The 25617-nt window shown below is 41.2% G+C and overlaps 2 protein-coding genes across 6 annotated transcripts in view; one reads left to right on the top strand and one right to left on the bottom strand.

Moving 5' to 3' along the window:
* LOC121491709 (monocarboxylate transporter 1) overlaps nt 1–13001 on the bottom strand; it is a 53916-nt gene extending 40915 nt beyond the window's left edge. The window contains exon 1 of one of the 2 annotated variants that reach the window (XM_041756888.1): nt 12797–13001. The gene's annotated coding sequence lies outside the window, so the exon portion shown is untranslated. The remainder of the gene's footprint in view (nt 1–12796) is intronic. The other variant, XM_041756887.1, reaches the window with a different exon arrangement.
* LRIG2 (leucine rich repeats and immunoglobulin like domains 2) overlaps nt 12206–25617 on the top strand; it is a 156403-nt gene continuing 142991 nt past the window's right edge. For 2 of the 4 annotated variants that reach the window (XM_041756878.1, XM_041756879.1), the window contains exon 1: nt 13152–13363. The gene's annotated coding sequence lies outside the window, so the exon portion shown is untranslated. Of the gene's footprint in view, nt 12308–13151; nt 13364–13647; nt 13718–25617 lie in introns of those variants that run through there. The other 2 variants (XM_041756876.1, XM_041756880.1) reach the window with 2 other exon arrangements.

The following is a 25617-nucleotide window of genomic DNA, read 5'->3' on the forward strand; positions in this document are numbered from 1 at the left end:
GTAATATAAACATGGGATTGTATTTTATGCTGCTTTATAGCCTATTTCCATTCAGTATCAGAAACATTTTTTTAAAGATTTATTCATGAGAGGCACAGAGAAAGAGGCAGAGACATAGGCAGAGGGAGAAGCAGGCTCCCTGCAGGGAGCCCAATGAGGGACTTGATCCTGGAACTCCGGGGATCATGACCTGAGCCAAAGGCAGATGCTCAACTGCTAAGCTACCCAGGTGTCCCCACAGAAACATTTTTCTGCTATGTGTCCAGATCTACAGTATTATTTCTCAATAGTGGCTTTCTACTTTACGGTAAGGTTTATGTTAAGACAATGACTGACATCTTCATTTTTTTCCTATATTTAAAGTTCATGAATTATTTAACATCAGATGAATTAAAAAACAGGTAACTCTTCAATATAACAGGTCTGTGGGTTACTTAGGGCTCAGCATTAAGATTTCCGGGCTAAAAATGGACACTCAAAGGAACTGGCAAACTCATTTTTACTTTTTACTGCAAACCCCTAACTTCAGAGGACTTTTTCACTTCACTGTGGTTAACCATGTAGGCTACCCTCAAAGTCTCATCACAGAGAAGTTAAAGTAATGTATGTTTGTAATCTATATTGGAAAACAACAGTATACTAAACTAAGACAGGGATGCCTGGGTGGCTCAGTGGTTGAGCGTCTGCCTTTGGCTCAGGGCATGATCTCGGGGTCCTGGGATCGAGTCTTGCACTGGGCTCCCTGCAGGGAGCCTGCTTCTCCCTCTGCCTGTGTCTCATGAATAAATAAAATCTTTAAAAAAAAAAACAAACTAAGACAAAACCCATGAAATCAAGTTAGTTCTCTTCAACAGTGGGGCTTACTTGTGGGAATAAGGAGGTAGATGAGAATGTCCAGAAATTAGAAAATAACTCCTACAGATATTTCAAAGCTTTAAGTGAAGTTAGTAGAACCAATTTTTTATTACATCAATCATGATTAAAATGTGTACTTACAAGTTACTTTTTCCTTCATACTGTTGTATCATTGGTACTTCTCACAGTAGCAAAATCCTTATAAGGATTTTTGTCTCATAAACCAGAGAGGAAAGAAGGAAAGAGAAAAAGAAGAGATATTCTGGTAATGCTACTATGTAAGAGTTGGAAGTAGAAGAAGGAAAGTTAAGGGACTTGTGTGGGTTTTTTTTTTTTTTTTAAGATTTTATTTATTCATGAGAGACAGAGAGAGGCAGAGGGAGAGGAGAAGCAGTCTCCCCAAGTAAACAGGGAACCTGATGTGGGACTCGATCCCAGGACCTCAGGATCATGACTTGAGCCCAAGGCAGACACTTAACCAACTGAGCCACCCAGGTATCCGGTGAGGGACTTTTGAAGTACGTTTTTACAATTCATGGTAGAATCACACACTTTGGGTAATCTCGGTTGTAAATGAAAACAAAGGGAAGAGAAAGGCAAGTGTGTGATTCCCCAGGGAGAAAAAGACAATTCAAGAGGCACCACTGCTTTAGGACACCTTAGTCTTACGGACCAAATCAGAAACAAAGACAAAAAGATAGGACAGTCTTATTCCAAATTCACATATTGATATAAAAGCATTTAGTAATTTATAAAAATGAAATTTTCATTTGCTGATAATTTCTATAATTCTAATTTTATCTAATATTAAAAATCTATTCTAGCCCACCAATACCCTTTGTTTTTCTGAATATACCATGCCGCATGGAGTTAATTTCCTCTATGACATCTTAGTGCTTCTTAAGTAGCATTCTCAAAACTCTATACTAAACTGTATCTTTCTTTCTTTATAAGTAACTATTTCCCTAATTAGTTTAGGTGTGAACTTTTAGATCATGAATTAAAGACAGAGGCTATGGGGGGATCCCTGGGTGGCGCAGTGGTTTGGCGCCTGCCTTTGGCCCAGGGCGCGATCCTGGAGGCCCGGGATCGAGTCCCACGTCGGGCTCCCGGTGCGTGGAGCCTGCTTCTCCCTCTGCCTGTGTCTCTGCCTCTCTCTCTATCTCTCTGTGGCTGTCATGAATGAATGAAAATTAAAGGAAAAAAAAAAAAAAAAAAAAAAAAGACAGAGGCTATGCTTACTACTTTCCGAAATTTAACATCCTCCCATCCCCAAAAGTCAGCATTAGATGAACTTCAGGGAATCTGATTTCCCCAGTTTCTGAGAAGAAAAAAATATGCAACTAGGGAAAATCCTCCAGTGATGTGATGTTATGCTTTCTGGACCTGGTGCTCTATATAGTCAAAAAGGCAGAAATGGTTTTTATTTGTTATTTATTTTTAGTAAGAGAGAGAGATAGATAGAGAGCGAGCATGAGAGCAGGGGGGAGAAGTGGAAAAGGAGAGACTCTTAAACAGGCTTCACCTCCAGTGCGGAGCCTGACGCAGGGCTCAATCTCATGACCCTGAGATCATGACCCAAGCCAAAATCAAGAGTTGGACACTTAACTGAGCCACCCAGGCACTCCTTGTTTTTAAATAAAGAAAAAAAATTACTGAATACAACTTTTGGCACACAGAATTTAATCGGATCAGTCTCACTTTCTGAATTATTAATTACACCAGCAGAAATGCTTCATTTTTGCCTGCTTCTCACAGACTGAAAAACCGGCTATTGTCCATGTTTAGGCCAAGTCCTATTCCCTTTCACATGCTAATTTATTTCTTGCTTGGGCAACAGTTTCCAAATACAGACCCATTTCACATTTTATAAAATAGAGAATGTGATAGTAGTAAAGAAAGGGAAGTTGGGAGGCTTCAATGGCAGGTTCTGTTTGGCAGAATTTCAGGTTATATCCTAGAACACCTGTATATATGGTTTTTCTTAAACAATCCCAAAAAAAGTTCACCAAATAAAGATCTAAGTGAGTCATTTCAATTTATTAACGTAAGATCTGTCTTGTTCCAGAATCTAAAAAAAAAAAATGTACTGGTTAGATTAAAATTACAAATAGGTTGTCAGGGTTGTGTCATCCATATTATTTTAAATATAAATGAGTATTTGAATATAATAGGTGTTATTTCTGCTAGAATCTACTTCATTTCCAGTATTCTGAACCCTAAGTGGGGAGCATAAGTGGATTACAATTCATTAAAAGATAAACCTTCTCTTTTTCTTACAAAAGGCTGAGTTTAACTATTCACTGACAGAAATAATACTTACATATAAACATACCTTAAGTTTCGAGGACTAGAGACAATGTAGTAATACACTAACATTTCATTTCAAAGCTTTATTCTCATTCTAAATGTTCTCAAACCATATTTTAAAATATTCCTTCACCCTTTCTAGTAACTTCTTGTACACATAGTAATTCTTTAATAAATATCCCTTGAATGAGTCTGAACTTCATTATTATGCTACCTTCATAATCTCAAAAAATAAGCTTTATTTTCTTGTTTGTTTCATTAGTACAGACCACAGAAGGTATTAAAATTGAGTATTGTTTGTCTGGCATTAAATCATTATCCACCATTCCCAAATGTATATTTGAAAAGCTTTAAAAATTTTTAATTTTACTTAAATTAAATTAATTAACATATAGTGTATTATTAGTTTCAGAGGTAAAGTTCAATGATTCATCAGTTGTAGTTAACACCCAGGGCTCATTACATCACATGTCCTCCTTAATGTATGGACATTCAGTTACCCCATCCCCCCCAACTTCCCTTCCAGCAACCCTCAGTTTGTTTCCTATGGTTATGAGTCTCTTATGGTTTGTCTACCTCTCTGATTTATTTTACCTTGTTTTAATTTTCCCTTCTCTTTTCTATTCTGTTTCTTAAGTCCCTTCCTGTTTCTATTGTTTCTTAAGTCCCACATATGATTGAGATCATACAACTCTTTCTCTGATTATTTCACTTAGCATAATATCCTCTAGTTCCATCCACAATGCTGCAAATTGGCAAGATTCATTTTTTTTTTGATGGCTAATATTCCACTGTATATATACCACATCTATTTTATCCATTCACCTGTCGAGGGACATCTGGGGTCTGTCCATAGTTTGGCTATTGTGGACATTCAAAACTTTAGAAGATATTCACACACACTAAAGACATAGCAAAAAGAAGTCAACATTATCACCTCAAAATATACTTAAATAGCCTTTTTAATTGCTGACAAGACTATATTGTCTTTTAAGATAATTACCAGTTTATTAGAAATACACAATTTTCAAATGATTGTCTTATTTTTTGGAAACTACAGTAATTGTTAAACCATTCTTTTTCCCTCTACTAACTCTATCAAGTAGTTTTCTAGGTGACAGAGTAAATACAAACAACATCATTACACAATCACAATAGAAAGGATGTGTCTTTCTTTCATTTTTATTTAAGTAATCTACACCCAATATGGGGCTCAAATTCACGACTCTGAAATAAAGAGTCACACATTCCTCCAGCTGAGCCAGCCAGGCATCCCAAGGGTGTGTATTTCTAATCTTCAGAGCAGCTATTTCAAACCTGAATTCCACTGACCCCTTTAGGCATTCACTAGCTGAGCAAAATAAAAGCCTGCATCTAATAAAGTGAACTTGTGAAGATAAGATTTAAAGCAATTTGAAGCATCTTTCCTGATATATCCAAAAGAGAGCAAGAAAGTCTCCCAAGTCAATGAGGACAACCCCTATTCCATTTAACTTATGGCACTTAAAAATAAAAAAAAAAATAACCTATGGCACTTAAAAGAGAATTTGTGGGGCATCTGGCTAGCTTTGTCAGTGAATTGTGAAACTCTTGATCTTGCGGCTGTGAGTTCAAGCCCCATGTTGGGTGTAGAGCTTACTTAAAATAATTTTTTTAATAAAAAAAAAACAGAGAATTTTGGAAACTGTAATTTTAAGTAATGAAAACATATGCTTCCTGAATACAAAGGAAAATTATTCTGCCCAAGTTTGTAGAAATCATCTTACTAGCCCTTAGAATACACACAAGCATTCTGATGAGATCGGGCACATTCAGGGTGGTATGGCCGCAGACACACATAAGCATTTTGTTCCACATCCTTTGTGAGATCAAAATTTATGATGACTTAGTATACAAAAGTCAATGGCCAAATTATTTATATAAACCTGTGACATCATGATTTGTATGCTATATTCCATCACAGGTTCTGGCTTAACCATTCTTATATTGGAAAAGACATATAAGAGTTAGGACTAGAAGTCCTTAGGCTCTTTGGTGCCACAGATTCCTTTGACAGTTTGGTAAAACCTGTCATTATTCTTGTTAGAATGACATTTTTAAATGCATAAAATACAAATGTATAATTGTTAAAATATTTTTAATTGATATATGCTTTTTAATTGATATGTGCTTCTATTTTTATTTTTATTATTTTTTAAAAGATTTTATTTATTCATGAGAGACACACAGAGAGAGGCAAAGACACAGGCAGAGGGAGAAGCAGGCTCCATGCAGGGAGCCGGATGTGGGACTTGATCCCAGGACCCCGGTATCATGCTCTGAGCCAAAGGCAGACGCTCAACCGCTGAGCCACCCAGTCGTCCCAATATGTGCTTTTAAAAATAACAAATTAGATAAGCTCTAGTAGATATAATAACCACAGTAACTTTGAAGAAATTAATTTAAACAATTTCAATATGGCTACAACCACATTATGTGAAAATTTGTGTTTTCTACTGGTGACAAAGTCACAGGTACTGCTAAAACTACTATGGCTTGTTGCCTACATTCATAGTTGAAAGAAATCTAAATTTTATGTAGAAGTTAATGAGAAGAAGTAATTTTTTTTCTCCAGCAAGTTCAGACACTCCCTGAATTCCATCCATCATGGATGACCAATCTGTAGATTCCCAGGTTAAAAATCCTTGATAGGGGAACAAAAGAGAAAGTTAATAAAGTAAAAGCTTTGAGTCTCAAAATTATATAAAACAACATACAAAAGCCCTATTACAAGTACACTTATCATGATGAACACTGAGTAATGTACAGAATTGTTCAACCACTATACTATATACCTGAAAGTGATATTAACACCATGTTGAATATATCAGGATTAAAATAAAAACTTAAACAAAAAAAAGTCCCGTTATGATCAAAAACAGTTTAACACACTTGAGCAGTATTATCAAGCTTTCATTCACTCAATAATCTTCAGTGATTTACCATAATAAGAGCAAAATCAAAGGGAAGAAATATTTTTCAACAAATGATCAAATATGTGGCTTACAATGCTTCTACATTTTGCGGAATTTCTCTTTTATATGAAGGCTAGTCATTGTAATCAAATCAGATTAAATTCAACAATATCATGAACTGTGATTAGAAACAGAATAGTATCGGGATCCCTGGGTGGCGCAGTGGTTTAGCGCCTGTCTTTGGCCCAGGGCGCGATCCTGGAGACCCGGGATCGAATCCCACGTCGGGCTCCCGGTGCATGGAGCCTGCTTCTCCCTCTGCCTGTGTCTCTGCCTCTCTCTCTCTCTCTCTCTCTCTGACTATCATAAATAAATAAAAGTTAAAAAAAACAAAACAAAACTGGGAGCTCTTGATTCAGAGCTCCAAGTCTTTATAAAAAAAAAAAAAAAAAAAAAAAAAAAGAAACAGAATAGTATCGACAACCAACACAACTAGATCCTGCTTCTTCTGCATAAATAGTCAGTTGTACTCCTCAATAGCTCAGCCCTTGGAGCCAGTCTCCCCCCTTGGTAGATGTGAACTCACGCTGTCATTGTACTGTGACCCCAGAAGAGAAATCACCATTTCCTTAAGATCATTATTGCTGTGTCATCGCTTCTTTATAGGACACAAGGGCTCAAACATGTCAACTATACTAATCGTGGCATACATAGAATGGATCCTATGACCAGAAAAAGAGAAAAAAAAAATATTACAGGGAAAAAAGCATGGAGAAAAATTTCTGTTTGTCAGTACAAGTTAAAAGAAGAATAACCTACAACTCAAGAAGGGTAACTTGGGAGTCATATATTGTAGAAGGCTTAAGTCTATCAAGACAAATACTAAATTTGGTAGGCACTAGAAAGTCATGAGAAGGTTCTGATTAGAGAAATGACATGACCAAAACTGGTAGCAGATTACAGAACAGACTGGAAATGGGGAATGGCAATGATAGAAGATACAAGGCAACCGCGACAACCATAGTAGCAGCAGGAACTAGAGAGTAATAATAAAAATGAAAAGTGGAAAAAAAAAATGAAAAGTGGAGTGTGTGGAATGGGGGAGAGAATGGACACAAGAGAGAAAACAAAGAGAAGGGCTTGACACATAACTGCATTTGGGAGGACGGGCCTGACTAGGGAAGTATGAAGATGACTCAGAGGTTTTAAGCCTGATTACCTGAAAGAATGTAGTCAGAAGATGAGGTTTGGGGGATGAAGAGAAGTTGAAAACAGGTAGAAATAATGAACCTTAAATAATATTTTAAGTTTGAATGCCCAAGAGATAATTAGAAATGCAGATCATTGATAAGAATAATCAATCTCTGTACTTACGGAATTTAAAATCTGTATTCTGGTTACAGCTAGAAATTTAGATTTGGTAGAGATTCTACCAGAAATTCCCCAAAAGCTACAGGAACAAATAAGTTTTTCAACAAAGAGAATACCAAAAGAAACCCTATTAATCTAAGAATAGACATTATAAATACTCCAAATGCTAAAAACCATTTGAAATGTTAATATCAAGTGCTACAAACATTTTAACATAATACTGACTTTTAAAGAGGACATATTTTGAAACATTTAACTATACATTACTCCAAAAAGATAATGTCTCAATCACTTATAATGTATTAAAACATACCAACTTTAAATTGCCCTTACTATTCAAAAACCACTTAGAAGAGGGTGATCAGAAGGTACCAACTTCTAATTATAAGCTAAGTACTAGGGATGTGAGGCACAGCATTACGAATATACTTAACACTGCTATATGATGTATATGAAGGTTAAGAGAGTAAATCCTGAGTTTTGTTCAAAAGGAAAAAAAATTTTTTTTCTGCTCTTTTTATCTAATGAGCTAACAGATGCTAACTAAGTTTTCTGTGGCAATCATTTCACTATATATGTTAGTCAAGCCATTATGCTGTACACCTTAAACATATATAGTGATGTCAATTATATCTCAAAATAAAACAAGAAAAAAACCCTATTTCTCTCTATAGAGGTATTCTAGAATGTTAGAGAGGGACTTCTGGGTGGCTCAGTCAGTTAAGTGCCTTTGGCTCAGGTCATGATCCCAGGGTCCTGGGACGGAACCCGCATTACATCATGCTCCCTGCTCAGTGGAGAGCTTGCTTCTCCTTCTCCCTCTGCTTCTCCCCGACACCTTCTCTCTAATAAATAAAATCTTTTTTTTTTTTTTAAAAGGAATTCTAGAGAATAAAAGACCATTTGCAAACCACTAACGAAAAAGTGGAACCACATGGTTGATAGAGCAGAATCAGTGATAACCAAACATAGTCGTCCTGATGGAAAGAAAAATACATCACCACCTATGAATTGTATTTGTCCTCTCCCCCCATACTGTCCCTACTCTCAGAAATCAAACCTGAACTAATCCAAGTATGCCTGAAGTCTCCAATTTAGCTACTAATTTATAGGAAATACAGGGAATCAAGGGTCATGTTGAACTAGAACATGTTAAAACTATTCCAGAGGGACATAGTCAAGAAGATCCAAGATGAGGGAAATTTTAGGAAAAACTAACCTGGTTTCTTCAGCAAAGAAATTATGAGGAAAATGAGAAAGGAAGAAACTGTAGATAAAAAGACATACCAGGGCAGCCCGGATGGCTCAGCAGTTTAGCGCCGCCTTCAGCCCAGGGCCTGATCCTGGAGACCCAGGATCGAGTCCCATGTCAGGCTCCTTGCATAGAGCCTGCTTCTCCCTCTGCCTGTGTCTCTGCCTCTCTCTCTCTCTTTCATGAAATAAATAACATCTTTAAAAAATACAAGACATACCAACCAAATGTAAATGTGTGACTATGTTTGGATCCCAAATCAAACAAATCAATTATTTAAACACAACTTGGGGAAGGGGGGCACCTGGGTGGTACAACTGGTTGAACATCCAACTCTTGGTTTTGGCTCAGGTCGTGATCTAAGGGTTGTGAAACTGAGTCCCATGTCAGGCTCCGCACTCAGCATGGAGTCGGCTTGAGTTTCTCTCCCTTATCCCTCTGGCCCTCCCCACCACCTTGCTTTCTCTCCCTCTCAAATAAATAAATAAATAGACCTTAAAAAACAAAAAACAAACTTAGGGGTATGCCTGGCTGGTTCAGTCAATGAGCCTGTGACTCTTGATCTCAGGGCCTTGAGCACAAGCCCCATGTTGGAAGTAGAGCTTACTGAAAAGAAAAGAAAGAAAAGAAAAGAAAAGAAAAGAAAAGAGAAACCAACTGAGGAAAATTTGAATATTGCCTGGTTATTTGGTGATGTTGATTTTTACAAGTGAGAAAACAGTATGTGGTTGATTTTTTTTTAGGACTATCTTTTAGATAACTGAAATATTCACAGACGAAGTAATTATATATGTAGGCATTATTTCAGAATAACCCAGGAGCAACTGTGGGGGTGTAGAAAAGGGTATAGATGAAACACTGGCTCGTGTGTTTGAAATTTTCAATAATAAATTGTTTAAAGCAGAATAAATAAGAAAAAACATCATTATCAATAACACTAACAGAACTACAAAGAAGACAGGAATGGATTTGTTTCATTTGCAGCCCTGGGCTAGCCATACAATGTCATAGTTGTCCCCACTGCTTAAATGGAGACCTATGCCATCTAATAAAGCATGAAATCATATTTGATCAAGTTAGAAACCTCGGAGATATCATTAACTCTGGCTGGCCCAGTTTCCTACCTCTGGCTCCACCACTGAATCCTGTGTTCCCCTCTCTTTCGTCCTCCCACTACTGTCTATCTCTATGGTCTCACAGACTCCCAACAGCCTCCTTTCAATCTGTTTCCCACACTGTATACAGAGTGATGACCCTAAAATGCAAAATCTGATCCCCAATCCCACTTACAACCCTTAAACTGCTTTTGATCAGCTTCCAGGCAAGAGTGCTTCTCTTAATTTTTAAACTAGTCCCTTCCCTAACCCTTTAAAATGACTTATAAGGCCTTCCATTTTCTGATATTATCTACCTCTCCAACTTCCATCTGTCCCTAATTTCCCTTTTCCCTCTTATGCTTTAGCTCTGATAAATTCTTGCAGTTTCTCTAATGTACCTGTACTCCGACTGCAGCTTCAGCATTCATATCTGGAATGCTCTACCATCACTTCCTTGTCTAGTTAGCTCCTAACTTTCAAGTCTAAAAAGTTAAGTAGCATTTGCTCAGAGAGGCCTATCCAGATTGCTTTCACACTAGGTTGGGTGTCTTCTCACACATACAGAATACACTTTTGTTTGTTCCATAGGAACCTGTACTTTATCTATCTGTACATGTGATCACTGTTATTTATCTGCTTTCCAGTTAAACCACAAACTCTAGGAGGGATAGGGCCAGAACTTGTTCACTGCTGAATACTAAATCTCTCATGGTGCCTAGTAACTAAGAACAAATTGCTGGATACATAAATATTCACAACTCTGGTCTGTTTTTCTCATATCCAAGGTTCCATCTTTCTGGTCTTCCTCTGCCACAATAACAGACTGGCCATAAAGGCATTTATAGGGACCTAAATTCTACATAGGAATGCATTATAAAGTGGACTGAAAACACAATGGAAATGAAGAACATAAACTGGAAAAGTTTCTCAAGATACCCATTTTAGTATAAAATAATTTATATGCATATTAGCAATTTTACAGAAAGCTCAAGAGTAGGGACATCTGGGTGGCTCAGTCAGTTAAGCGCCTGCCTTCAGCTCCGGTCATGATCTCAGGGTCTTGGGATTGAGCCCTGACTGGACTCTCTGCTCAGCAGGGAGTCTGCTTCTCCCTCTCTTTTTGGCCCTCCAACCCATTCATGCTCGGTCTCAAATAAATAAATAAAATCTAAAAAAAAAAAAAAAAAAAAGCTCAAGAGTGCTAACCTAATTAAATAGGAGTCAAAAGACACATTACTTCCCACACAAACATCAAGTTTTCACACCTACAATGCCAAGTCCCTTAACTTCTGCAACTTCAGTTTCCTCTGTAAAATAAGGGAACCTAACTAGCTGGTTATTAAGATCTTTTTCAGGATTAATATTATATGTATTAACATTTAGAAGATAAACAGACATGTAAACCACTGAAACACTATCAACTGTTTCATCCTATGACCCTTTTTATCCTTTTTTTTTTTTTTTATCTGTTTAGGGATGTTATAGCCTATTATGTTAAGCTTACAACCAAACCTTTAAACCTATTCAGCTATAAAAATCTCACAAAATGCTCTGCAGACCATTAAGTTGCATATTTTACAAGTCACTGCAATTTGATTAAAGAACAGCATTTAAAAACCCTAAATTACTGAAGTATGTTAAATTTTTAAATAATACCTATCCATTACCTATATTAAAGGCTAGATGTCTTGAATTCCCGATATTTTCTATGGCAATTTGAAGGCAAAGTCATACATCAGGGCTAAGACTTGGACTTATGGGTACTACTGAATGCCAAACGAAAAAGGAGAAGATACATAGTCTCTAATTCACTGCAGTTCTGGTAAACGACATTGACATTGTTTATTAATGCCTAATTCCTACTCATACTCTTCCAAACTCTCACACAATTCAGAGTTCACCCTATAATGGCATTCCAGTAGTTACTAAGCCCACATCTGTTTTGTCAGGGCACTGACGTGTACGCATTTTATTTCGAAACCGGAATAACTTTTGGAAAAAAAAAATTTCAAAATTAGTTATGGTAAAGAGTAACTAAACATTCTACTGTTATCAACAGACACCTAGTTCTTATAAGCAAACGCTGGAAACTCGGGTAAAGTAGAAATTCGTTTGCTTCTTGGTCCAAAATAATCACACAGTAGTTTTGGCCACTGCTTGTCACACCAAGTGAGTCGTGACAAAGAAATGAAACTCTAAAATGCACGTGGGGGGGAAAAAAAGATGTACTTGGAACAAAACGCGTGCATCTGACCGAGAGTAACGCTATCCTTCAGATTCCTCGCTGCAGGGCCGCCTTCGGAGCAGGAGCGCGAGGGCGCTGCAGCCGACGTTCAGCAGCCACAGGTTGAATGACAAAGAGTCCTCGTCGGCGCCGGTCCCGACCCTCCGCAAAGTCCGCTGGAGCCCTGCAGTCACGTCCCGGCGCCGGGGACTGCGGCTCCCACACCACTCTCGCAAGTCACCAGGTGGGGCAAGGATTGGCTGGCCGGGGCGGCTGGGGCGGGCGTGCCACGAGTCCCAAATAACTCCCGCCCCGAGTCCCTTCCCTCGGCGCAGGACGCGGCCAGGGGAGCGCACAGGCACCACGTGAACCAGCCCCACGTCGCCCCTTCTCCAAACCAAAAGCATCTCTTGAGGAGGCTCCCGAACGCTGGAGGAAACGCTGCTCCCCCAAGGTCACCGGCACCCGAGCCCAGCTCCTCTGCCAGGCCGGCGGCCAGCACCTGACTAGGGGCCGCAGCTCGGCAGGGCGAGGCGCTGTGTGCATCGCCTCCAGGTCTCCTTCCCCAACGCCGCGCTCCGGCACCACGCGGCTGCCCGCCGCCACGATGCCCGCCGGACCGCCCCCCGCCCCCGAGACCCGGGTCTGCGCCCCGAGGCCCCCCCTCCCCAGGGCGGGCAGGGGTACGGCGGGGTCCGCGCCGAGCTCCGCCGCCGGCCGTTATCCGACTAACCGTTATGCGCGGCTCGCGCCGCCGAGCGTGTACGTGACGCGGCTGGAGTTCCGCAGGGCCCGGGGCCAGGTCGCGTCCTTCGCCAGCTGCCTCGTTCGCTCACCGGGCGCCCACGCGGCCGGCGGGTCACGTCGCAGCTCGCCAGCACTTTGTCGGGGCCGGGCCCGCGGGGCTGCCTTATAATCGGCGGGGCCGGAGCATGCGCACAGGGGGCGGAGCCGGCCCTCCCGGCCGCCCCCCCCCAGACGCCCAAATCGCGACTCGCGCCTCCACACGCTCTGAGGCGCGCGCCCGCTCGTCCGCCCGCGCTCTAGCGCGCGCCGCCGCCCCCTCCCCGCCACGTGACCCGCGGCCCTGCGCGACCCGCGCCCGGCGCCCCGGCTCTGCTGCGGCCCCCCGGCGCCGCGCGCCTCTGCCGAGCCAGCCCCTCGGGGCCCCGGCCCCGGGAGTTCGCGGTGACCTGCACGCGTGCGGGGCCCCGGCACCAGCCCCCGCCCTCAGTCTCGGGCGGAGAAAAGGGAAAAGGCGCCGAGGACGGAGGGGGCGCACCCCCGGGGGCCGACTCAGGTGTGGGGGGCGACGGGCGCGCGGAGGAGCGGGGAAGCGCCTGGAGAGGAGGGACGGAGCCGGGGGTGCCTCGACTCGGGGGCACCTCGGGCCCGGGAAGAGGCCGCGGGGCGGGCGGGGCGGGCGCGGGCTGTGGCCTCCGCGGAGTTCGGGGAACTCGGGGAAGTCGCTCAAACCCTCAGGGCCTGTTTCCTGTTCTTTAAAATGGCAACAGTAGTAGAACAGACCTTATGGGCGCCTTTGGTGGTTTTGATAAGAGAACTGATTGAACTTCCTTAACACAGAGCCTGCCAGCCTCCCGGGGCCCTGGATGAATGCTGGGCGTTCGTTACCCGCGAGTGGGGAGAAGAGCAGGTCAGGGGGGCGGGGGGGGCGGGGCGGGTCCCTGGGGGAAGGGGTGTGTGTCGGAAACCCCGAGACGCGAGAACGCAGAGGCCGGGGCAGGATATGATTAGAGCCAGCAGTTTTGAGGGACTGGTTATATACTTAGCAGTTCACCTGAATTATCCTCATAGGCTCATGAGGTAGCTGACTATTATTAACATTTCACAAATAAGGGGTTTGGGGCTCAGAGAGGTTAAGTAACTTTCCAGAGGTCACAGAGTAATTGGCCAACACCCAAAGTCAGGCTCCAGAGCCTGGTTTTGTTCTAAGAGCCATTGTAAGTTCTTGAGCAAGTTAGAGCACTGGAAGTGTTATCAGCTTAAGTGATCAGCTGCAATAAACCTGAGGTGGCTCTTATGTTGGCTTTTGGGAAATACCAAAAACGTATGAAGGCCTCCCTGCCTTCCAAGAGTCTGCAAGTTCTTTGGGGAGATTGAGTCTGGGAGAAAACAACCGACACCGGTTGACCACTTGCTATTTGCCCCAAACCAGCCCCTTCTACCCTGAATTGTCACAGCCCTGGGGAGTCGGCCTTAAGGTTTTGTCTTGCAAATGAAGAACTGAGATTGAGGATTGAGGATTGAGGGGTCAGGTCCCGAGATGTAAATCTGCTTTACCTTCACCCACTCTGCCTCTGTTTCTTTTTCTTTTCTTTTCTTTTTTTTTTTTTTAAAGATTTTATTCGTTTATTCATGAGAGACACAGAGAGTGAGAGAGAGGCAGAGACACAGGCAGAGGGAAAGCAGGCCCCAGGCTGGGAGCCCAATCTGGGACTCTACTCTATCCTGAGACTTCAGAATCGTGCCCTGAGCAGAAGGCAGGGGCTCAACCGCTGAGCCACCCAGGTGTCCCTCTGCCTCTGTTTCACACAAAGAAGGTTTTCAGTGGTAGTTCAGTGCCTCAGAAGACCGTATGGAATCTGTGGCCATGCAGTGCATGTGAGCAGTAACTGCTTTGCACCTTTGATAAATGCAGAGGAGGAAGGCATTTCAGGATTTAGAACAGCAGTGCTTCAGGATTGATGGGGCGGTAGCAGCATTGATGGTGGATGGTAAGAGAACTGAGTTAGGGAGACAAAATGGGACTGGTTCAGACATAAACTTTATCAGAGCCAGAACTATAGAATGTAGCGGGAAGTGGTAGAGTAAGTTGATTCCCAGGAAACCTGAATAGGAACTGAGTGGGGTAGCTTTATAATATCAACCCAGAAACCAGATCTGAGTTCCAGTTTTGATACTTGGCATCTACAAGCTCTGTATCGTTAGACAAATTATTTTGCTCTCCAAGCCTCATTCTCTGCTCTGTGAAACAAGAATAATACCTACCTCATAGGGTTTTTATAATAATAAAAATAGTATTTTACTTAAGTCTGGCATACAGTAAACACTAAATAATTGTATAACTATGGAAAACCATGAAACTGGATCCTGGAGATTAATCCTAAAAGCACTTCATTTGAATAGATTCCTTCCATGGCCCTAAGGGGGGCCCTAACAATGGGTTCACAGGATCATGTTGGTGTTCTATGGTAATTCTGTATTCCTTTTCTTGAAAATGTCCACCAAAATTGTATACACCTCAGGCTGCACAAAATCTGGATCTGCTCTTAGTAGGAACTGTAGTGTTGTAGAAAGAGTATAGATGTTGGAATCAGAAGGTTTGTTCCCATATCTTATTATTTGTGTTACTTTGGACAATTAATTCATTGAACTCTTCTGGGCCAGGTAAAATCAAGGTAATATATGCCAGCCTGAGCTGTTATGATAATCAAATAAAGAGTGTTTGCAGAAGGGGTAGGTAAAACTTGGAAAGCACTCGACAAGTGTTTGTGAGTGCTTACAATTACAATACAATTAATATTGTAATGTGTTTATAAAGTGCTTAAGAGGAAAAGGTCAGAAGCAGGGGAAAGGGTGTCAGCTTAAAAACTAGAAATAGGATGGGTGAGCTGGCAAAACTGATAAAATGATACAGGTAGGGGGATCCCTGGGTGGCTCAGTGGTTTAGTGCCTGCCTTTGGCCCAGGGCGTGATCCTGGAGCCCCGGGATCAAGTCCCATGTCGGGCTCCCCGCATGGAGCCTGCTTCTCCCTCCTCCTGTGTCTCTGCCTCTCTCTCTCTCTCTCTCTCTCTCTCTCTCTCTATGTCTATCATAAATAAATAAATCTTAAAAAAAAAACAACTTAAAAAAAATGATACAGGTAAAATTCTTGCTTTCCTGCCAGATTTCTTCCTGATTAGAGAAATTGAAGAAATAAACTAGTAAGCACAGGATCAGAATTAGAGCTGAGAAATTTTACAGAATGGAAATTAAGGCCCAGAGAAGCCAAAAGGCTTCTTGGCCACTCATCTAATAAGTGGCAGGATCCGAAGAACCAGATCTGCAGGCTCTGGGGTCTTCTTACTGTACCAAGTGTGGTGGGTTTTTTTTTTTTTTTTTCCTGCTTGTTTGTTTTTTGCTTTTGAAAAGCTGTCCTTTTTTTCCTTAAGATTTTATTTATTTGAGAGAGATGGGAGGGAAGGACAGAAAGCAGAGGGAGAGGGACAAGTGGACTCCACAATGAGGGCGGAGTGTGACACAGGGCTCTATCCCACGGCCCTGAGATCATGACCTGATCCAAGATCGAGCTGGTCACTCATCCAAATGGGCCACCCAGGCACTTCCCAAGTGTGGTTTTTAAAATAAAAAAAATTCATCATGGAGTCTTTCAAAATCATTACATCAAAGCCAGAGAAGGCATGGTGTCCTTTAGTGGCTTTCGGCTTTAGCATGAAATTCCCCAGTTTTACTTTACTGTTTTTAAAGCTAATAGATGGATGATGCATGGGTAATCTGCTCTTGGCAAGCTTGTCAAGAGAGCAAAACTTCTACAGATATTAAGGTAAGAGTTGTAACCTCAGAAATTAGTAATGGGATGAGAATTGCAAATGCAAAAGTTTGAAAATTCCTAACAATAAGTTACTATTTAAGTTACCCCATTGATTTATATAGAAAAGAAATATAATAAAATTAGAGTATATTTTTTCTGAAATGTACATACCTCACCTACATTACCTTAATTCCATCATTTCTTTGCTGGAATATGCTATTATCCCCATTTCACTAACACCAAACAAAGCAGAAAGGGATTTTTAAAAAATACTATAGTGCTTAATTGGTTAAGAATAATGTCCCTTTTATAATTTATAATAACTCAAGGGGGAATATGGAAAATGAAATTTGAAATTTGCTTTGTATCCTGTATGAAAAAAAGAGTTTACTAAGCACATAACTAGCGTAAAGGAGATACTGTCAATGCTAAAAAGCATTCTTTAAAGCAGAGAACTCTTAGGGCATCTGGCTGGCTCATCTGGTAAAGAGTGCAACTTTCCATCTCTGGGTTGTGAGTTCAGACCCCATGTTAGGCATTGAGACTACTTAAAAATAAAATCCTGGGGTGCCTGGGTGGTGCAGTTGGTTAAGTGTCCAGCTCTTGGTTTCAGCTCAGGTCAGGTCGGGGGGGCTCATCCCATCAAGTGCCCCCCTCATTGCCCGTCACCCTTGACCTGTTTATCTAAATCATTTTATTTTAACCAAATTGCCTGAGGCTCTGTTTGAATATGGCTATACGGTTCTCATACACTCCATTTCTGGTCTGATATAGCTTATGGTATACTTACTGCTGCTAGCACAGAGACAGTTTTGGCCTAGATTCTTTGTAACCTATATCATTGTTTAAGATCTTTACTGGCAAGCATTCCTTCTAGGCATGGTCCTTCATATTTGCCAGACCTGTCTTACCTCCTTGACGCTGGCTAACCCAAAGTTCCTTCCTTTCCATCTTTAGTATTATAGGCAGATAGGGTGGGGATTGGAAATCATAATGATAACTTGATGATAGCTAGGATTAGGGAGTGCATACTATATGCCAGGCATTGATCTAAGCACTTTACACATATTAACTCATGTAGTACTCATAAAAATGCTATGAACTAAATACTGTTATAATCCCCATTTTACACATACAGACACAAGAGGTTAAGTAACTTGCTTAAGGTCACATAATCAATATTTTCTGGAATCATCAGGAAGTATTCATCATATAGTTGTCACCAATAATACATGAGCAGAAATTGTCATTTATAACTATTAATACCATAGGAGACTAATCCCTAGAGTTTGAAGGCCATCTTGACTTAGGAAAATCCTGTTCTGGTTTCCTTCTACCCCTCATAGGGCTAAACAATCCTGACAAAAGCTGTTGGCCACAAAATCTGCCTTTGAAACCATAAAATGCACTGTAGGGAACTACTCATGCTCACAAGGCACTTCTAGGCACTAAATTGGGACATGTTTTTTAAAGCTTAATTTTAAGATCACCTATATTCCAGGAAGTTCTGGGTGTCCTGGTGCCCGTATTACATGCTGTGCGATGTTTTATTATGAGAACTTGGACCTTATGGCCCCTACTCAACAGCAGTAGCAGGCAGTTGGAACTCCTGAACAGCTGTACCTCAAGCCTGATGTGACTCAGAGGAGTGGTACATGCAATGAAGGAGGCCTCTTAGATCATAATGACTAGCTTTATGTATCCACCTGCCTGGGTAGCCAGACCTGGGGGTTCTAACTTGATCTTGATGCTGCACTGGTGAACAAAATGAGGCTTAAATAAACCATGAGCTCAGTCTGTGGTGACCTCTGAGAATTGTGAATCTGCCATAGTGCTTCCATGCAGTACAATATCTATGACACCTGTGCCCAGGTAAGGTCCAGGGACTATCAACCCCACTTCTGAGTTGTGTATTAATAGAGTGAAGCCTCCTCCCTCCCCGCAGCTTGCCTTTTATACAAGCCATGGGTTCAGATGTTACACTTGTACAATAGTAGGATTATTTTTATGGTCATAGAATAAGCTTATACCCCTTTGGGTAGGGTGGAAGGGTATCCTTAAATAAGACATTCTCATTATCAATCGTTTATAGAGGAAGAAGGTCCTCACACAGAAAAACCTAGAACATAGAAGAGGTAGAAGATGACTCTTGTGGATTTACCTTTTCGGGGAGTTAAAAAATGTTGAAGGCCCTCCTTACTGCTATGAGGGAAATGGCCTTTGCCACAGAGCTGCCCACTAAGGAGCCAGACCAAGAGGTTTTCCTGGACCCAAAGGGAGGGCAAATACTCATGTTTTGTAAGTCTGTTTATTGGTGCATTACTCTGCTTAATCCCTGAATTTTAGTTAGGTTTAATCTAAGTCACAGATTCAAACTGGAAAGTCTTAAGGACTAGGAAAAGTTAATCAGCTCAGTATAAGATAATAAAGAGTGGTGAGCAGTGGGGTGGAAGTGAGTCCATACCCACTGGGTATGGGCCCAAGGGTTCAGATGTTTCAAGTGTGCTTCATGAAGCTCTTCCCTTTACAGCACTAACTACAGTACATGTTTGCTTGACATTTCTACATTGTACATTATTCATCATACATACAAAAGAAAACAATTCTTTAAACTCCTAATACTTTATTTTTAAACAGTATGAAGGGGAAAACAACAATGACAGAAAATGGTAGGGGCACCTGGGTGGCTTAGTCAATTGGGTGTCTGCCTTTGGCTCTGGTCATGATCTCCAGGGTCCTGGGATTGATGTGGGCTTCCTGCTCAGTGGGGAGCCTGCTTCTGCTTCTGCCCTTTCCCCTGCTCATGGTCTCACTCTCGCTTTCTCTGTCAAATAAAATCTTGGAAGGAAGGAAGAAAATTGTGGGGGGGGGGAGGATTAGAAAATGAGGAATAGGTAGGCAGTTGGGGAGAGGATGCAAAATATATAGCAGAAGCTAGTCTGTTCCAGCTTGGACTCCGCCACGCTATTTAAGAAGCAGGCAAAAAGGGAGGGTGCCTGGGTGGCTCAGTCAGCTAAGCATCCAACTCTTGGTTTCAGCTCAGGTCATGATCTCAGGGTGGTGAGATTGAGCCCTGCATCAGGTTTAGGGCCGAGCACAGAGTCTGCTTGAGGATTCTCTCCTTTTGCCCCTATCCCCTTTTGTGGACCCACATATACTCTCTTTCGAAAATAAATAAAATCTTAAAAAAAAAAAGAAGGCAGGCAAAATGGGGAGTGCTAGCCACCCCCGGTCTTCCTCATGGTGTTGGTGATAATTTATGTAAATCCCCAAGGAAAAGTTTAATGTCAGAACAAGAGTCTTAGTAACAACATTTGGCAATTTCCTCCATATATGGAGATTTCTCCTTTTAACGTCACCTCTGGCAGATCAGGATTCAGACCTAAGAGACCCAGTGGACTTCCTGACAACTTCTTCCACAATTTTTTCATCTCAGGGCATGGTTGCATTTTGGTCATCATGGCCACAGTGATTGAAATGGCCCGCATAAATCCTTTGCAAGGGACAGCCTTCAGCCTCAGTTTCCGAGCAAACTCCTTACACACAAGTTCTTTTCTCTCTAATGTCTTCAAACTCATGGTCTCAGACTGAGGACTTTAATTCTATCCTGCTCTGGCAGAGCCCTCTTTAAGTCTTCTAGGTCTACAAATATACCTCTTAACTGTTAACCACCTCTAATCTAGTAGCAAGAAAGAAACTGAAAAATCTTGTAGTAGGGGAATACTCTTTGTACTATGCTACCACCCTCCAGGACTGCTAGTCTACTCAGTACCTCAGGGCCAGAACTATCGTAAATCTTACCAAGCTCAGAATACACCATTCTTTTTTTTTTTTTTTTTTATTCATGAGAGACAGAGAGAGAGGCAGAGACACAGTCAGAGGGAGAAGCAGGCTCCATGCAGGGAGCCTGATGCAGGACTGGATCCTGGGACTCCGAGCTCATGCCCTGAGCCGAGGGCAGACACTCAACTGCTGAGCCACCCCAGTGTCCCAGAATACACCATTCTGAGGCAGCCATTGTTTTCATCACTCCTTCATTCCCACCATGCACACACACCTCATTATTTTGTCTTACGTATACTTGCCAAAGCCACATCAGTGGGAACCAGAATCTGAAAAAAGGTAAATGTCACAGGAAGTTAACGAGAGGCACAAAGACAAATTGCAAACAGGTAGCACTCATTAGGATAGTTATCTAAGTAGAGCACTGCATACAGTGCTTTCATGTCCTGTTTCATCAGACCCAGTCAGGCTAGAAAAGAGTTTTTGCTTCTGTTTCCAATGAAAAGATGTGTTAATCTGGAAGCCTTTTAACTCCATCTTGTATAACCCTGGTAGTTCACTAGTCATTCCTTTGATCAATTCAGGTATGAGACCACATTATGGGTGAAACAGCCAAGATGTGCTTCAACCATAACATGGGACTGTGCGATTCAAGCTGTGTTGACAACCAAACCCACTAACAGAATCCAATGGAATGACAGGGAGAGAAGGACTCCAAGAGTTATTGGGGAGAGCTCTTTATCACTGCAACCATGCTCCTAAACAAAAGTTTTCTACCAAGAACCAAGAGAAATCCCATCCCATTTCCCCAAACTTAGAGCTACGTCACTAAGCAATTTTTAGCTTATAAGTTCTTTAAAGTTAAATAAAGATATTTAAACCTAAGTCTACTTAACTCAGGCTGTGCTAAAGGCTAGGCTATTTTCATTTTATTTTCAAAATCCTGAGGCCATAGGGAAGGACAATGATGAGGAGGATAATAAGAGGCAGAAAATGCAGGATTGTTAAAAAAAAAAAGTCCCAACCCTGATCGTTTAGCCTTTGTATATGCTGTTTCTTCATAGAAAACCCTTCTTCCTTCTACCTAGTAAACTGTGTACAGGACAACCTGGAGATGAAAAAAGAGGCAGGTAGACTAACAAGGGAGCAGTTTTAGTAATTCTGTTATATAATTCAAACCTCTTCGTAATGCAATTTAGGTTCCCCACTGATTAATGTGAATTAATAAGGTTTTGTAATTGTAACCAGGTCCTTTCTACATAATTATTGTTTATACTTGAATAAATTGCTAAGGAAGGCCACCTCCAAATCTAAATTAAATGTAATGTTTCATTTCCTATTTCCTTTATGGGAGTACATGATTATTTTGGGAAAAGCATTGGCTTGAGAATTAAACTCCATGTCTTGCTCTATCTTCTTTGGAAAACCTAGATCTCTTAATTTTTTTGAAACATATTCATAAGTCTTACCAATCCATGGGAATGGCTCTTAGTGGATCCCCAGAAGTATTAAGGACCTCAGGCAAACAAGTATACAGCCTTTGTATTTTAAAATTCAGGTATTCTAAAGTCCTGATATGTTGACCATTATTAAGAATGCAAAAGCTGGGGATCCCTGGGTGGCGCAGCGGTTTAGCGCCTGCCGTTGGCCCAGGGCGCGATCCTGGAGACCTGGGATCGAGTCCCACATCGGGCTCCCGGCGCATGGAGCCTGCTTCTCCCTCTGCCTATGTCTCTGCCTCTCTCTCTCTCTCTCTGTGTGTGTGACTATCATAAATAAATAAAAATAAAATAAAAATGAAAAAAAAAAGCCATTAAAAAAAATGCAAAAGCTGGGCAGCCCCAGTGGCACAGCAGTTTAGTGCCACCTGCAGCCTGGGGTGTGATCCTGGAGACCTGGGAACGAGTCCCACGTCGGGCTCCCAGCATGGAGCCTGCTTCTCCCTCTGCCTGTGTCTCTGCGTCTCTCTCTCTGTGTGTCTGTATGAATAAATAAATAAAATCTTTAAAAAAAAAAGAATGCAAAAACTGCAGAATTCAGAAATTATCTTAATGGTATCAGATAGCCATCTAAACATGTGATCTAATTTATACATTCTCCATGTAGAAAACTTTTCCTCAGGTTAACAAAGCACACTATATTTCTCCTTAATTTTCACCCAAGGAGAGAAAGCTGGGGGGAGCGAGGGACAGGGTATATTTTAAGGTAGATAAGAAAGGGCTAATGCTTCAAAGATAGATTTTCTATCGTCTATTGGAGGGGAGTTGAAATTATGTCAGTGTTTGGTGTGCCTGCCTGTCCGTTGAGAAAGTTAACCTTTCCAGGGCAATCTCTACTAGAAATTAAGGCTTTCTTTTCAAAAAGATTTTTGCCTACTTCTTTTCAGAGAGATGGCAAAATAATTTTAACTCACTGAAGAACATTTCCCACCTTTGGATTATCCAGTACAGCTGTAGTACAGTTCCTTTTTTTCCTCTTCCTTTCTTTTCTTGTATTTTTCTTCCTCTTTTCATAGACTGGAAGGTATCCAAAATTAAAGGTGCTCAAAAATGGAAGTATACATACATGAAGGGTAAGGACAGTTCCGTGTAATCAGGTCTGTAGGCAGTCTTCCTCCTGGCCTTTTCCTTTGGGCATTCTACCCTTATCGGGGGGGAAAATAAAGATTATATTCTCCCACTCAAGTGCCTCACTTCCCTGAGAATTTTGATTTTTGTATTCAAGATCTATGTGGAGTTTGGTTCAGATAGATTTTATGACACCAAAATTGTTGAAAAGTAATAAATTACTGTATTTGTTTTCTTTATTTTAAATTTTAGTGATCTCTGTTTTTAACTTGTTTGGGAAAGAATGAGCTATGAACTTTTCTCAGCCTTTGATGTAGGACTCCAACTAAAATAGCAAAGATGCTGCCTCAAAGAAGCTAAATATTTTTTTCTTTAACAATTTAACTTGATATTCTCCTTCAAGATATATCACTACAAAATTCTTAAAACAGGGACTGTTTCTTCTCTTGGTATCCTACAGATTGCTTTATATAAAGGCACAGCATGGCTAATAAAAACTTGTTGATTATTTTAAAGTTGTGAGTCTCATTATAGTAATGATGATAAATAGCAGTTAGCAGGGACGCCTGGGTGGCTCAGGGGTTGAGCATCTGCCTTTGGCTCAGAGCGTGATCCTGGAGACCTGGGATCAAGTCCCACGTCGGGCTCCCTGCATGGAGCCTGCTTCTCCCTCTGCCTGTGTCTCTGCCTCTGTGTGTGTGTGTGTCTTTCATGAATGAATAAATAAAGTCTTTAAAAAAATGCAGTTAACATTTACATAGCAAATCTTCTATGCCAGACACCATTGTAATTATTTTACACGGAGTTGCTCAACGTTATCTAGTTTTTCTCTTTTTTTTTATTTTTTATTTTATTTATTTATTTATTTTTATTTATTTATGATAGTCACACACACAGAGAGAGAGAGGCAGAGACACAGGCAGAGGGAGAAGCAGGCTCCATGCACCGGGAACCCGACGCGGGACTCGATCCCGGGTCTCCAGGATCGCGCCCTGGGCCAAAGGCAGGCGCCCAACCTCTGCGCCACCCAGGGATCCCTTTTTCTTTTTTTTTGTGGCAAAACTCTTTAAGAATCTGTGCTGCAGTGAATTCTACAATTCAGCCTTCATCTCCCCAACAAGAATCTAGAATTCCATTGTCATCCCTTTATTATTTTACTCCAAGAAATTCACTTTTTAGATCTATGCTTGTCCCTAGGCTTGACCTAAATACAAAGGTTGCACTTTGCTTTTCTTAGAATATAAGGCAGTAAACAAAGCCAAAAGTTAACTTTGCATTTAGTGTAAACTCTTGATGACCTTCACTGAAGTAGGAGACACAATAAACATGTTGATTTGAAAAATCTGATTGCCCTACCTTTTATTATTTTTCAGAAAAATATCACTCAGGATCGGTTTCCTCAGCAAACGTAGGGAGATAACAGATCTTCCTGTGTGGTGGGGTTACATCCCAATAAACCTATTGTAAGTTGAAATTATTTTAAATCAAAAATTCATTTAATACCCTTAACCTACCAAACATCATAGCTTACGTAGCCTAACCTACCTTAAACATGCTTAGAATGCTTATATTTGTCCAGCCTATAGTTGGACAAAATCATCTAACAAAATCTATGTTATAATAAAGTGTTGCATATCTCATGCAGTTTATTGAATACTGTATTGAGAGTGAGAAACCGAATCGTTGTGCGGGTAGAGAATGATTGTAAATGTAGGGGATGGGATCCCTAGGTGGCGCAGCAGTTTGGCGCCTGCCTTTGGCCCAGGGCGCGATCCTGGAGACCTAAGATCGAACCCCACGTCGGGCTCCCGGTGCATGGAGCCTGCTTCTCCCTCTGCCTGTGTCTCTGCCTCTCTCTCTCTCTGTGTGTGTGACTATCATAAATAAATAAAAATTAAAAAAAAAAAAAGTAAATGTAGGGGTTGTTTTCCCTCTTGATCACGTGGCTAAACAGCTGCAGCTCACTGCCCCTGCCCAGCATCACAAGAGGGGATCATTACAGCATGCATATCTCTAGCCATGGAAAAGATAAAATTTCCAAGTGCAGTTTCTACTGAATGTATCACCTTCACATCATGGTAAAGTCAAAAAATTGTAAGTTGAATCATCCTAAGTTGGGGACCATCTGTATATCAAATTTCCTTGTAATAGTAATGGATTGGTTACATTTAGAAAAATAACAAGGTGGCAATAGGTTTTCCCCCCCAATTCAAACTTTATTTGCTTTAAAAAGTCATTTAGTCAAGGTACCTGGGTGGCTTAGTTAAACGTCTGACTCTTGATTTTGACTTAGGTCATGATCTCAGGGTTGTGAGATCAAGCCCCACATCAAGCTCTGTGCTGAGTGTGGAGGCTACTTAAGATTTTCTTTCTCTCAAAAAAAAAAAAAAAAAAGAAAGAAAATATTTTCTTTCTCTCTCTCCCTCTACCCATTCTCTCCCACCCCCCAAATAAAAAATAAATAAATAAAATAAAAATCATTTAGTCTCCTGCAATTATGAAATTTCACTGTTTTGCAGTGGTTGATAAAACTGCCAACAGACAAGCTTGGGACCTGTCTTCTTATTAAGAGTTAGTTCATTTTCTTCTAGACCACAGAGGTGTTTTTGCCAATGAGTGGTAATTCTTTTACAGATTTGGGGAATGGAGGA

The sequence above is a fragment of the Vulpes lagopus genome, chromosome 5, assembly GCF_018345385.1.
Source record: "Vulpes lagopus strain Blue_001 chromosome 5, ASM1834538v1, whole genome shotgun sequence".
Lineage (NCBI taxonomy): Eukaryota > Metazoa > Chordata > Mammalia > Carnivora > Canidae > Vulpes > Vulpes lagopus.